Genomic DNA, 13,982 nt, shown 5'->3' on the forward strand with positions numbered 1-13,982 from the left:
GTCCAACTCTGTGCAACCCCCAAGGTGAGCCTAGAGGCGGGTAAACACAATAGTTGATTAGCTTCTGTCCCAAGGATATTTTGATTGATTGATGACTACAGTTGATTATGTTGAGCAAGAAATACTGAATTGTGGAGAAATCCTTTTCTTTCGTGAGACACAGCATTTTGTCTTAGTGATTATGCCCTTGTGACCAGGATAGAGCTGTCTACCTGACACTGTTGAAAATATCAGTATGTGCAAAGCCCCCCCAAACTTGCAGGTGTGACTGTCATAGAGGTCAACACTTCTGTGCATCAGTTTGCCTCAGCATGTGGGGGAAAAGAAGAACCTACCAAATAGAAGTCCCCAAATTTGGATTTAGCTTGATAGGAAAAGCAACAGAAAGTCCTGAAAGGTATGTTCTCTTTCAGACCAAATCTTTGAAACACTTATTTTTATGAATTTCTTCTTTGTTTTCTGTACCACACAGGAAATAGAAGCCTTAAGTTTGTATAACATTATGACTGGCATTACTTTTTTTAAGTATCAGATTTCATATACTATTTCAGTGCATGCTTACCAACTCATACTATGTACCAATGGTTTGCCAACTTGTCTCACATTGGAATTCACCTCAGGAGCATCACAAAAGACTGATACTTGGGTCCCACCCTCAGCAGTTGTGATTTAACTCATTTGTTATTAAATGTAGTTTTAATATTAGAATTTTTAAGACCCCTGATGTACAGAAAAGTAGGTCCTCTGCCATGCTATGAAACCCTGAGCTGATTGAAAACCGCTGGCGGATTCTCTGCACCTGTGCCTGAAGCACAGGTAAGTGTGGATACATACCTGGGAGTGTTGTCCCCAGACCCCTAAAGTTCCACCAACAATACTTAAAGAATCAGTATTTGGGTGCTTGTTTTCTCAGTAGTGATTGTTAAAAAAAAAAAGAAACAGTTCCTATTCATGGATCAGACAGTCTAGGGGTGAAGGGATATATATCATATATATCGTGTCATATATATGTATGTGTATATATATATATATATATATATATATATATATATATATGAGAGAGAGAGTATAGATAGTTCCAGGTACTGGGGATAAAGTGGGCTTCCCTGGGTCAGAGGGAAAAAAACCACTTGCTGATTGAGGAGATGTGAGTTTGATCCATGGGTCTGAAGGATCCCCTGGAGAATGAAAATGGCAACCCGCTCTTGGGAGATCCCATGGACAAACGAACCTGGCAGGCTCTAGTCCATGGGATCGAAAAGAGCCGGACATGACTTAGTGACTTGAGACCCCCCCCAACTGGCGTTAGATCTCAAGAGGAAAGGGCAGTAAGGAGATGGAAAATGGGTAGAAAGGGAGGTGAGTCTTCTAGTTATGTAGTTAAAGACGGTCTCCAAGGAAGTGATCGTTGAACTGAGACCAGAAATAAGGAAGTGAGGCAGGCAAAGGATTTTAGAGGAGGGAGAAATGGAACAGGCATGTCGGTTTGACTTGAGCATTTGGCGCAGTCGGGGAGGGCCTTCCTGGCAGCCATGGTAGAAAATGTGTGCAAATGTATCACTGGGAGCCTTGGTGAAGATAGGGAGATAGAGGAAGCTGAGAGGTCTTTCTGCCAAAAGTATTACTGGCTTAGACTAGGGTGGGAACAGTGGAGGTGGTGGGTGGTAGGACTGTGTGTTTAAAGTTACAGGTGTTCGGAGGACTTTGGCCCAGAAGCTGCAAAGCAAGGGGATGGCAAGCATGACTCGAGTTTTGGGCTTGAGAGATCTAGATTTGTGTTTTGCACTTAGGTTCGAGGTGCCTGATAGAACTGTAGTGGGATTCCATCATGGAGTTGGGCTGACGTTAGGGGAAGATATGGGAGATTAAACATTAGGGAGTTTGCCTAGGAAGGGAGTTTAAAGTCATGTGACTGAAATCACTCATGTAAATACATCAGTGCTGCTCAGATTTTAAGCTTGTGAGTCATTTGTTTTTTCTGCAAATGCAGATTCTGACTCAGTAGGCCTGGCGTGGGGCCCGAGATCCTGCATGTCTAGATACCTACAGGCTCCTAGGTGACACTGCTAGTTCAGGAACCCACATTTTGAGTAGCAACCATGTACATCCAGAAGAGGGAGGGTGGGCCTGCCTGGCGGTACCCCAATGTTTGAAAGGGGCCAGCCAAAAGAGACTCCAAGTTCTCTCGGTGAGAGAAACGGGAAACGTATGACACCAGAGACAAAAGTGAGAAAAGTGTTTCAGGAAGGGAGTGATCTTTCAAGTGTTCATCAAGTTAGGTGAGGACAGAGAACTCATGGTTAGATGGGGGGAGACTGTTAAGTTTAACAGGCTGCAGGGTTTGGGGTGAAGGCTTGGCTGGGATAAATTGGGCCAGCTCCATTATTTTTTGGGGGGCCAAGCTCCGGGGCAAGCGAAACTTCCTAGCCCAGGGATCAAACGCACACCCCTGGCATTAGAAGCGCGGAGTCCTAACCCCTGGACTTTACCAGGGAAGTCTGGAGCAGAAGATTGCAGCAAAGCCAGCAACTCCAGGCAGCTCCAGTTCTCACATCACGGGAATAGCAGTGGGACGAGGGGCCGGGCAGCTCAGGGAGGGTTCTAACTGAAGGAGACAGTCTCAGGATTACGTGCCAATTGGAATACTGCATTAGAAAGAGAGATGAGACCTCTGGCGAGCAGCAGCGGGTTAGTGCAAGGCATGGAGTCCTTAATGCAGGCATGGAGTCCGAGTGGGCAGGCAGGAAGGAGCGAGAGCTAAAACTGTGAGGGCTTAGCCTCAGGCCCAGGGAAAGTGCCAGCTCAGGCGTCAGAAGGGAGGGCGGTATTTTTGCTCGTTAATTCAAATATCTATTGCATACCCATTGTGGTGGTGGTTTAGTTACTAAGTCGTATCTGACTGCGACCTCGTGGACTCTAGCCCGCCTGGCTCCTCTGTCCTCAGGATTCTCCAGACAAGAGTACTGGAGTGGGTAGCTATTCCCTCCCCCAAGGGATTTTCCCGACCCAGGCATCAAACCTGGGTCTCCTGCATCACAGGCAGATTCTTTACCGGCTACATACCTGTTGTACCTATACTGTATTTACAAGGCACTATTTTCAGTACTGAGGCTAAAGCAGTGACTGGAATGATAAGTCTGTAAAGCTAGAGGTGCTTAAGTTCTGGAGTGAATGAAGTCTGTAAAGCTAGAGGTACTTAAGTTCTGGAGTGAACGAAGTCTGTAAAGCTAGAGGTGCTTAAGTTCTGGAGTGAATGAAGTCTGTAAAGCTAGAGGTGCTTAAGTTCTGGAGTGAATGGGCGTCAGCGCAGAGAGCTTGCTAGATTTAGTCCTGGGAAAATGGGATTGTTCTCACAGCTTCCGTGTTGCCCGTGAAGAGCTGAGATGGGAAAGATGTTGGAAGTCTACAGGCTTTGGTGGGAGGTGTGCGTCTGCTCTCACTGGGGAGACAGGACAGATGATTGGGCCCGGAGTGCCGGTCAGAGCGCAAGCGCAGCTGGAATCTCTGGTCATAAGATTCAGATGAACTCATTCTGTTGCCCGGATGCAGGTGTGAAAAAAGAGGTGGACAAGAGAACTGAACATTTCAAAGTCTCTGCACAGTGGGTGGTTTAGTCGCTAAGTCATGTCCGACTCTTGCGACCCCATGGACTGTAGTCTGCCAGGCTCCTCTGCCCATGGGATTCTCCCGGCCAGGATACTGGAGTGGGTTGCCATTTCCTTTGCCAGAGGATCTTCCTGTCGAACCCAGGTCTCCTGCATTGAAGGCAGATTCTTTACCTACTTAGCTATGAGGGAATCCCTCTGCACAGTAGGCACCTGGGAAAATGGCAGCTCCCCCATCCTTTTTATATACCCACAGGTGGCTTCCCCTGAGAATTCTGTCTTCCTCTCTCCCACCCGAAATAAGAGGAGCCCGTCCTCAAGGAGCAATTGGTATTAATAAACTACAGCCCTTCACCCCTTAAATCAAGTCCTTAGGGTTTGATATCACTCAAAATCTATTTTAAGTAAACTACAAGTTATCTCGAAATTGCTAGGTTGCCTAAACTCAACAGCAGTTAGAGAAACCAAACCCCCTTTGCTGCTGCTGTCTAGTCGCTCAGTCATGTCTGACTTTTTGGGACCCCATGGTCTGTAGCCCGCCAGGCTCCTCTGTCCATGGGATTTCCCAGGGAAGAAGACTGGAGTGGGTTGCCGTTTCCTTCTCCAGGGGATCTTCCCCACCCAGGGATCAAACCCTGGTCTCCTGCTGGGCAGGCAACTTCTTTACTGATCAGAGCCACTTGAGGAGCCGGCGGCGTGCAGCCAGGGCTCTGGACCGGACTCCTGCTGTGGGCTCCTCTGGGATCCCCGTCAGGTCACCTGTCCTTGGCTTGCAGTTTGCTCAGCAGTAAAACGAGTGATTGAAGAAATGGTTATCTTGAAAATGTGGTTATTGTTATCCATGCCTCTTAGCATTACTCGTAGGAGAGAGTTTTGGTTACAAAGTTCTCTAACTGGTTAGTTCACTAACTAGTTTATAATATAGCAGGGTTTCTTGTTGTTATTTTGGCCATGCCACAGGCAGGATCTTAGTTCCCCAACCAGCGATGGAACCTGCGCCCCCTGCAATGGACTTGCAGAGTCCTAACCACTGGCCTGCCAGGGAGGTCCTAAAATAACAGCTTTTAACCCATGTATGTGGTTCAGTTCAGTTCAGTTGCTCGGTTGTGTCCAACTCTTTGCGACCCCATGGACTGCAGCACACCAGGCTTCCCTGTCCATCACCAATTCCTGGAGTTTACTCAAACTCATGTCCATCGAGTCAGTGATGCCATCCAACCATCTCATCCTCTGTTATCCCCTTCTCCTCCCCAGCATCAGGTGGCCAAAGGATTGGAGTTTCAGCTTCAGCATCAGTCATTCCAATGAATATTCAGGAATGATTTCCTGTAGGATGGACTGGTTGGATCTCCTTGCAGTCCAAGGGACTCTCAAGAATCAAGACCTTTTGAGCAGCATTTTCTAAACACCAGATGCTAGAATGAGCCTGATGGGTTTTTACCATTTCCATAAACCATTCTAATTTTGTGTTTCAGCGTCTTATTTACTCTATATTTTTCTTGTAAGAAAAAAAAGACTACTTTGTGATGTCAATTTATTTTTAAAAGGGAGCGTATCATTTCGGTAAATGGAAAATTAGTATCGTTTTCTATGAGTGAAACACTATAAAACATAATGAAAATAAAGCTGTGTTATTAAATTCCAGCTCTATAGTATTACCTGTGAAAGCAGAGGCCCAAATCACCCCTCTTTTGGGGACCTTTTTCTGTTTTTTATTTTTAACGTGGATTTTTTTCTTCCCTGTTCTTGACTGTCTTCAGATAGAGCGTTTTGCTATATACTTGGCTTTGAACAGCAAGATTGAATTATTTGACCAGGGCCCTTGGCTTATTTTTACAGGGACACTAATCTTAGAAACTCCCCACATATAAACAGTGGTGTTGGGCCAACTGGCTGGCTTTCCCCAGGGGCTCAGATTTTGGATGAGTGATAGAGTCTGATGGCCTCAGTGGGAAGCAGTGGTTTTGGTACTGAGAGGAGAACTTGCTGTTTTACTTACCAAGGGTGTAACTTGGTAGCAGATAATCCCAAGCCTTGAAAACTGACGGTTTTGTACTTTTGTGCCTTCCTGAAAGATAACATCCTCCAAATGGCAGAAAGTTTCTTCATGGGTTTTTAGAGCATGTTTACCTTTTGGCTTTTGTAAGTTTAAATTTCCTATCCATTTGAAATTCTCACAGATTAATTGATTGTAAACTCTGGCAAAACAGTGATTGAAAAGTTACTCAGTTTTGACTACAAAAAATTTGTAGTAGCTTTGGCTCTGAATTCATGGTGCCTACATATTTCCCCGAGTATTTTCTACACCCACGTCAGTTTCGTGTTACTTCAGGGTAATTCTGACTAAATTTCAGGTGTAATTTAGTGGAATTTTTCTAATTGTACCATGAAAAACAAAGAAGCTTCCAATGGCTGGTTAAGAGAAGGAAAAAATGATGGATCTAAAAAGAAAGGGTCTAAATACTTTTCTTTCTACTTAACTCTTTATTAAAATTCATCTTAATTAGATTTCTCTTTCCAGTAGTAGATTAAATTCTTAATTATCTGGAACTGAGATTTTAAAGCTTTCTTAAAAATGTCACTTTCACACCATTTGAAGATCTGAAACTAGGCATGGCTCCTTTTGAGCTAACGAGAGTACCTTTAGGATTGTGGAAAAGCACTTTTGTGTAGAGCTACTTTATGTGTGAGAGAGTTTGCGGTACCTTAGCAAGCAGTTGGTTAATTTAGTGTGAAACAGAAGCTAAAGGCAAATTTTACTTCTTTATATGCAGGATTAAAGTAGATGTTTTGTTGTGGGTTTTTGATTTGTTTTTACCAGATCCTTGAATCTTTGTTTTACTTGTAATGCTCCACTGAGGTCTGTCCTTCTGAGGGTATAGGATGCAAATGGTAAGCTATAAAATAGTATTATTGCACCCAGTCGTTTGTAAATGATCCCCAGGCATAAGCTGAGTGTCATTTGTTTCCTTAAAATATTTTCCCATTTCAGGCCTACCTTGTCCCGACTCTTGACATTAATAAGACAATTCAAAGATAATCTAAGTAGCCTGAAAAAATATTTTGCAAAAGCATATCACATAGAACCAGAAGAGCATTCCTGTGGTAACTAAGCAACATCTTCTGTCTTGGGGGTGGGATTATGCTCCAAACCAGAGTTTCTCAAAGTGTTCCATGGATCCTGGACTGCTAATCTGCCTGACAAAGCTGGGGTAACCTGCATGGTATACCCTACTTCTTAGAGATTCTGGAGAAGGGAATGGTAACCCACTCCAGTATTCTTGCCTGGAGAATCTCATGGACAGAGGAGCCTGGCAGGATACCGTCCATGAGATTGCAAAGAGTTGGACATGGCTGAGCAACTAATACTTTTTCACTTTCTTAGAGCTTCAGAAGGTACATGTTGTGTGTGTGTGTCTGTGTGTGTGTGTGTCTGTGTGTGTGTGTGTCTGTGTGTGTGTGTGTGTGTGTGTTGGCTGCACCATGCAACTTATGGGATCTTAGTTTCCCCCACCAGGGATCGAACCCATGCCCCCTGCATGGAGTCTTAACCCCTTGACTGCTTGGAAGTTCTGAAAGGTACATATTAGAGGTTCTGAGAAATCTTGCCACTGTAATACCTACTCAAACTCATTACTTGCTTCCCCTATAATACCTACTCATATCCCAAGGAAGTAGGGGGCATTTCATACTTCTTGAGAATATTGCCCTAAACCATCCATCAAATATTCTGGATAATTGTACTATATAGGGAGTTACGCCCAAGCCCCTGCCCTTGCTATATATCCTCAGTATGATACCATTTATGCCATTATTTAGGAGATATTAATTAGGGGTAGGAACTTACACATTCTTTCTGTTAGGCAGTAATACTTAATTGTGTGGAGGAAGTCTACATGTTTTAAGCCTTCCTAAATGAATCTGATGCAACAAATAACAATGCTGTCAAAATAAGAATTGTCTGCAGCCTGTTATCTCAACCTTGAAAATAATTTAACTTGTTCAATTTCTTGATAAGTAGAACTGGCCTAGATTTCTTAGGTACACAGGGACTGTCACCTTCCTATTTTAATCGGAGAAATGCTAGAAGAAACTACTTTTAATAATCTTGTATCCCTTTCTGGAAAAATGTGGACAAAGGGCCAGTAATACTGAAGATCTGAACTGAAGCTGCCTTTTATATTACCACGTGGCTAAGGCAGCCGTGAGACCTGAACTCTGGCTCATTACAAAACATTAAGCAGAGAGTTCCCTGTGCTATAGAGCAGGTTCTTGTTGGTTATCTATTTTACAATAGCAGTGTGAACGTGTCAGTCAAACTCCCAATCTACAGCATGTTTTCTATTTCTTTTTACATACCATCACGAGAGAGGTTCCTTTCTCATCAGGAACAGTTGAACAGGTCTTTTCCACAGGTCTGACTCCTCTCCCTTGATAGGGGGCAAAGCCTTGTTTGTAGTATCAAAACTTATTTTGCTGCTGCGTTAAGCTCAACCATGGTGTGTATAGCCTGTCATAAATTATGCACCAATTATATGGCTGAGTTCATTATTCTCCTTCTTAAAATAGGCGGTCGTTCCCAAACAGTTAGCACTTAATTATGTTTCTATTTTGTTTCTTAATGGTTCCATATGTTGGGATTTTATTTTTCCATCACACTACATGCCTCTGGGTGGCAGAGATCAGGACTTAGACTTTTTGGAACTCCCAACACAGCAATCCCAAGTCTGTCCTAATACATGCTATTGCTGGCAGGCTTAGTGTTTTAAGAGAATGTTGGTAGAACAAGTATCAACTAATTCTGAAGAAACAGGCAATTTCTGTATAGCACAAAGAGTATGTGCTTGTTATCTGGCAAACCAACGATGAAATCGCTGGGTAAGAGTTAAAAGATAAGGAAAATAGCTTCTCAGCCTTGTAAAGTCAAAGCACTAAGTATGTTTCAAGGAAACCACCGGATTGTGTGTATCAGAGTCATCGGTCTTTCTGCTATAAACAGCTAAATCCATTCTCAAGTCTGTCTCTCAGACGCCCCTTCTGTGCTCCATTGTTGAACATTCTCCCTCTCGCTGACAACTTTTCTGCAGGAATGTTTATAGCATTCGTTGGCTTTCATTATCCATCTGCTTTTCTAGCTCCTGGAAGATCTGATTGCTAATTCAGAGACAGAGGGGAAAAAGCAGGGCTGTGAAAGCCAGGCAGACCTCATTCCTAACCTAGGCTCTGACCGTTTGCTGGCTGTACACGTCTTAGCCATTCTGAGCTTATGTCTTCAACTGTTAAAAATTAGGAATATTAATATTACATCTCAGGGTTAATTGTGACAATTGAAAGAAATACGATTCTCATCTAGATTCTAATCAAGCTGGTACCCAACAAACGTTAAGATTCCCTCACTTTCTATCTCTGTGAAAACATAATACAAGATAATATTGCAATGATGATAACTAATAGTTCATTTCTACTATGTCACTAGTACTAAGTTAGACATTTGAGTCTTTTGTGGAGTATGCACTGTTGAATTCAACATTATCACTTAATCCTGTTTCTTCTCCTTTCTGCTATCCTATGTAAGCCTTTGTTTTCTATGAAGCTAGAGATTTTCGGTAGCTCAGAGAGCTCTTGATGCTGATGAAAACCGTCACATCCTGTTCCTATCTTGTAATTACGAAACCTCTCATCTCACCAATTGGCTTCTTTCTGAAGCACCCTTTCCATTATCTCTCTGCTCTCATCGTGAGTTTATGGCTCTTCGGTCTACATCAGATTGAGGGATTAACCCCCAATTTCCCAGCCCCACAGTCAGCCCTCCAACCAAAGTTGTTGCTGTGTTTTGGGTCATGCCTGGTGGCATGTGGGATCTTAGTTCCTCAACCAGGGATCAAACTCATGTCCCTTGCATTGGAAGCAAAGAGTCTTAACCACCGGACGACCAGGGAAGTGCCCCAACCAACATCTTATTAGGAGAGTCTGCCTTCTCTTTCTAACTCTCCATTTGCGATCTCTCTCCATCTTGCCCACTTCTGGTCATAGACACTTCCATATCTCATTCCTCATTTATTTTATGTAAACTTGGTTTATGCATTTCCATTGTTCGAACAAGAATTCTTTCCTCACCTTCCTTCATCTAAATCCTACACTTCCATTAAGGTAAAATTTTAAGTCCACAGAACCTTCCAAAGTCAACCAAACTTCATAACTATATAATTAATATTTATTTTGCTTCAAAAGAGTTTTTTCCCCAGGTTACATCTCCTCAAACACTACAGATTATAATCCTTCAAGGAAAAGGAAATTATTTCGACTACTCTAATGTTTCTCTCCAACTCTGAGTCTATTCAGACCTAGTGGAAACAGTAGGCACTTAATAATTACAGAAGTAAATCACTGTTACAAAATCACTGTTACAATAACCAGTAAGCCCTGGGACTCTCCACCACAAAAACTTTTCGAACACCAAAAAATTTCACCTCTAGCCTGTGAAGAAACTTTTGTTTAGTTGATAGATAGTAAATGTAGGGTAGTTTTGTTTTAAAATGCATGCGTATTCAAAAGCCAGCCTACTCAAGAAGATTCTGAGTTTGCAATCAAAGCTACATAAAGGATGAAAAAAACTGGATAGTTTAATAAGAATCCTGTAGTGAAGAAAGGAGATAATTATACCTAGAGTTTTGTCTCCAGATTCTTGAATGGTTACTTTCCTGAATGTGACCGTTTTGTCTTTGGGAAGATAACACGATTTTGTGTATGAAGATACACTGTGAGCAAGATAAGAGAATAACATTTAACTAAGACTTTTTTCTGTAAGCACCACTATTGCTCCTCGTATCTTAAAAAAGCATGTACCATTCTAAGGATAAATACATTATTTAGTTTATTTTTAATATAATTATAAAGCACAGTATCATATAGCATATAGTATCCCATATCATATATCGTATATCACAGCACACTTTTATGCGTGCTGACTTCTGTAAGCTGATGGGACAACAGTTAATGAATATCTGGTAAGAGGCTAAAGAAAACAAAATAGTTGTTACCCGGAATCTTCCTGGAGCTCACTATTTCAGGTATATATATATATATATATATATATATATATATATATATATTTATATTATTTTCCCTTATAGATTTTTACAAAATATTGATTATAGATCTCTGTGCTGTACAGTAGGTCCTTGTTGGTTATCTATGTTATACAGAGTAGTATGTGTGTGTTAATCCCCAAATCTTAATTTATTCCCACTCCCACCCCAGATTTTTTATTTTCATTTTATTTATTTATAGGAACTCCTGTTATCTTTTTTTTTTAATTTTGGCCACACGCTGGGGGGATGTGGATGCTAGTTCCCTGAACCAGGGATCGAACCCTGTGCCCCCTGCATTGGAAGCTATAGTCCCTCAGGCTTTTTATTTTGAAATGACTATCCTCTAGCTCCAAAGAGTTGGCATTTTGCCACCAGCCTGTCTTTCGCCCTCAAAAGCTATTCTAATGCTTATCTTGTCTCCTAGACTCAACATTTTTCTCTTTTCAGATATCATTGCCAAGAAGCCCTCAATTTCAAATGAGTCAGTGACCCAGTAAATTACCTAATGCAGCCTGTAGCTCCAATCAGCAATCGCTGGTACCAGCTCAGAATACTCAAGTGGAAAATATCACTTGGGGCAGGTGACGACCACGGACTTGGAAACGAGGGAAATAACAAAACTTCCAAGGGATCCGAAGAGAAATATGCAAATCTCTTTGATGACTCTCAGGCTGGTTGAAGACCTCAACAATACAAGACAAGGTGTTTGCTTTTCTGAACACAAGTCACTGTTTCTTAGCAGAGAAGGCTCAAGACAGCAGTCAGATCAGAAAGGTTCACAGTGGTGGTATCGTCCATGAACCAGATGCAGAGTCTACCTGGCAGGTCTCCCCATCAGTTAAAAAAAAAAACGAATCAGGCAATTAATACCTAATGTCATAAACATTTAAATCATAACTTCCCTGTCTCTGAATCTATGGTAATCAAAAACTATTCTATGATTTGGTTTCTCAAATCCACAGAGAAAATAAGAGCTACATGAACTCTAGGCCTATGCTATGCTATGCTATGCTATGCTAAGTCGCTTCAGTTGTGTCTGACTCTGTGTGGCCCCATAGATGGCAGCCCACCAGGCTCCCCCATCCCTGGGATTCTCCAGGCAAGAACACTATTCTATTATTTGGTTTCTCAAATCCACAGAGAAAATAAGAGCTACATGAACTCTAGGCCTGCTGCTGCTGCTGCTAAGTTGCTTCAGGAACTCTAGGCCTACTTGTCAGTAACATTTCTTATTGAAATGAATAAATTCAAATTTTGATTAATATCATTCATTGCCTTGTCAGGCTTTCCCCCTAAATCTGATCAAACCTGGCACACTGACTCAGTTTAGTTTCTAAATTCCAAAAAGCTGTGGGCTGCCTTGAAAATTCACTTGATCATTTCTTCATTCAATTGAATATTTTTGGAAGCTTCTTAAAGCCCAACTACTGTGCTTAGGAATATAGCTTTGAGCAAAACTGACGTGATACTGATAAAGAGCTTTTAAGCCAATAGGTATAATAACACATGACAAGGGTTTCTAGGTAGCAACATTTTCTAAAAAAAGAAAAATTTTGAGTCTAGAAGAAATGATTAGATTTAGGAAGGCTTTCTGGAGTAAACAATACCTAAGTAGAGGCTGGAATTAGGAATTAGAAGATCACAGAGGAAAAGAGGGAAGGGAAAGCCAGATGAGGGCAACAGAGAGAAGTTGTTAGGCAGGGCATTTTATTTTTAAATTATTTTTTAATCTGAATTTTGTAATTGAAGTATAGCTGATTTATGACGTTGTGTTAGTTTCTGGTGCACAGCAAAGTGAATGAAATGCCATTTGCAGCTCCGTGAATGGACCTAGAGATTACCATACTAAGCGAAGTTAACTCAGAAAGAGAAAAACAACTATCATTTATTAGTGCATTTATGGAATCTGGAAAAATGGTGCAGATGAAGTTATTTACAGGGCAGGAATAGAGATGCAGATGTGGAGAACAGACATGTAGGGGAAGGGGAGAGTGGGACAAACTGGGAGAGGAGCATTGATGTATATACGCCACTATGTATAAAAAGCCACTCAGTCGTGTCCGACTCTTGCTACCCCGACGGATTATAGCCCGCCAGGCTCCTCTGTCCATGGGATTTTCCAGGCAAGAATGCTGGAGTGGGTTGCCATTTCCTTCTTCAAGAGATCTTCCCAACCCAGGGATCGAACTTGGGTCTCCTGCACTGCAGGCAGATTCTTTACCGACTGAGCTACCAGGGAATTCCCAGGGAGGGGATAGGTGTATGCATACAGCTGATGCACTTTGCTGTACAGCAGAAGCTAACACCGCGTTTCTCTTCTCACCTTCATAGCCAGATTTCTTGATGGATGTGTATAGATTGGCCGCCATCACATCCATGAAGCTTATGTCAGGGTCCGCAGTGCCCTTGATATTGTTTCCTACTTGTTTTACCCCATTTAGGAGTACCACTGACACCAGCGCTATTTCTTTTAACACTATCACGCTTTGGCATTAATTATCAGGACTCCTTCAGTCTTTATCCTCAGCGCTGTTATCTTTCCATACTCTCCTGGGTAAATCTCAGCTTTTCCAATATCTTTAATTGCTATCTGTATGCCAATGACCCCCAAATTGACTTCTCCAAGCCTCTCTTCTCAACGCTAGATTTACTTCTCCACGTGAGTATCACGAACATTTCTCAAGTTCACCATGTCCAAGGCTGAGTTTGTTGTCTTCCTGCTCAAAGCAGATCCGTTTCCTATATTTTCTACCTTCATGATTAGAATCACCAAGCAGGTTACACAAGCAAGAACCTGCATGTCATCCTCAATCTCTCACTTGTCATTATCTTCCAGATGTAATACAACACACTTCCACTAAACTCCTAAATAGTGGAGTTTTCCCTCCAGTGTCAAACACTAGTCTAAACAACATCTAAGGAACCTTGGTGAAACCAGGGAGCATACAAATTTTTTGAGGTCTCCTTCTCTCAAAAATACCCTTCTACTGTCCCTTTAACTAGTATGCTAAAGGTTATCAGTTTCCATAGGATCTAAGAATGAACCATGGGATAACGATCAAGTCATTGCCTAATGACTTTATATTATGAGCATCTATATATGAGCACTTAAATTATGAGCAGAATGAAAAATTATAAGCCTATAATAGCTAAATCCTTGCATTATTCATTGGTTACATTCTGCTTAAATTATATTCCAAATAAGGCTGACATTTGAAAAAAGGAGAGTATAAGGGACAACAATTATTAAGTGGTAAATGATATGAATCGTAAAAGATGAAAATAA

Source organism: Budorcas taxicolor, chromosome 24 (genome assembly GCF_023091745.1).
Source record: "Budorcas taxicolor isolate Tak-1 chromosome 24, Takin1.1, whole genome shotgun sequence".
NCBI lineage: Eukaryota > Metazoa > Chordata > Mammalia > Artiodactyla > Bovidae > Budorcas > Budorcas taxicolor.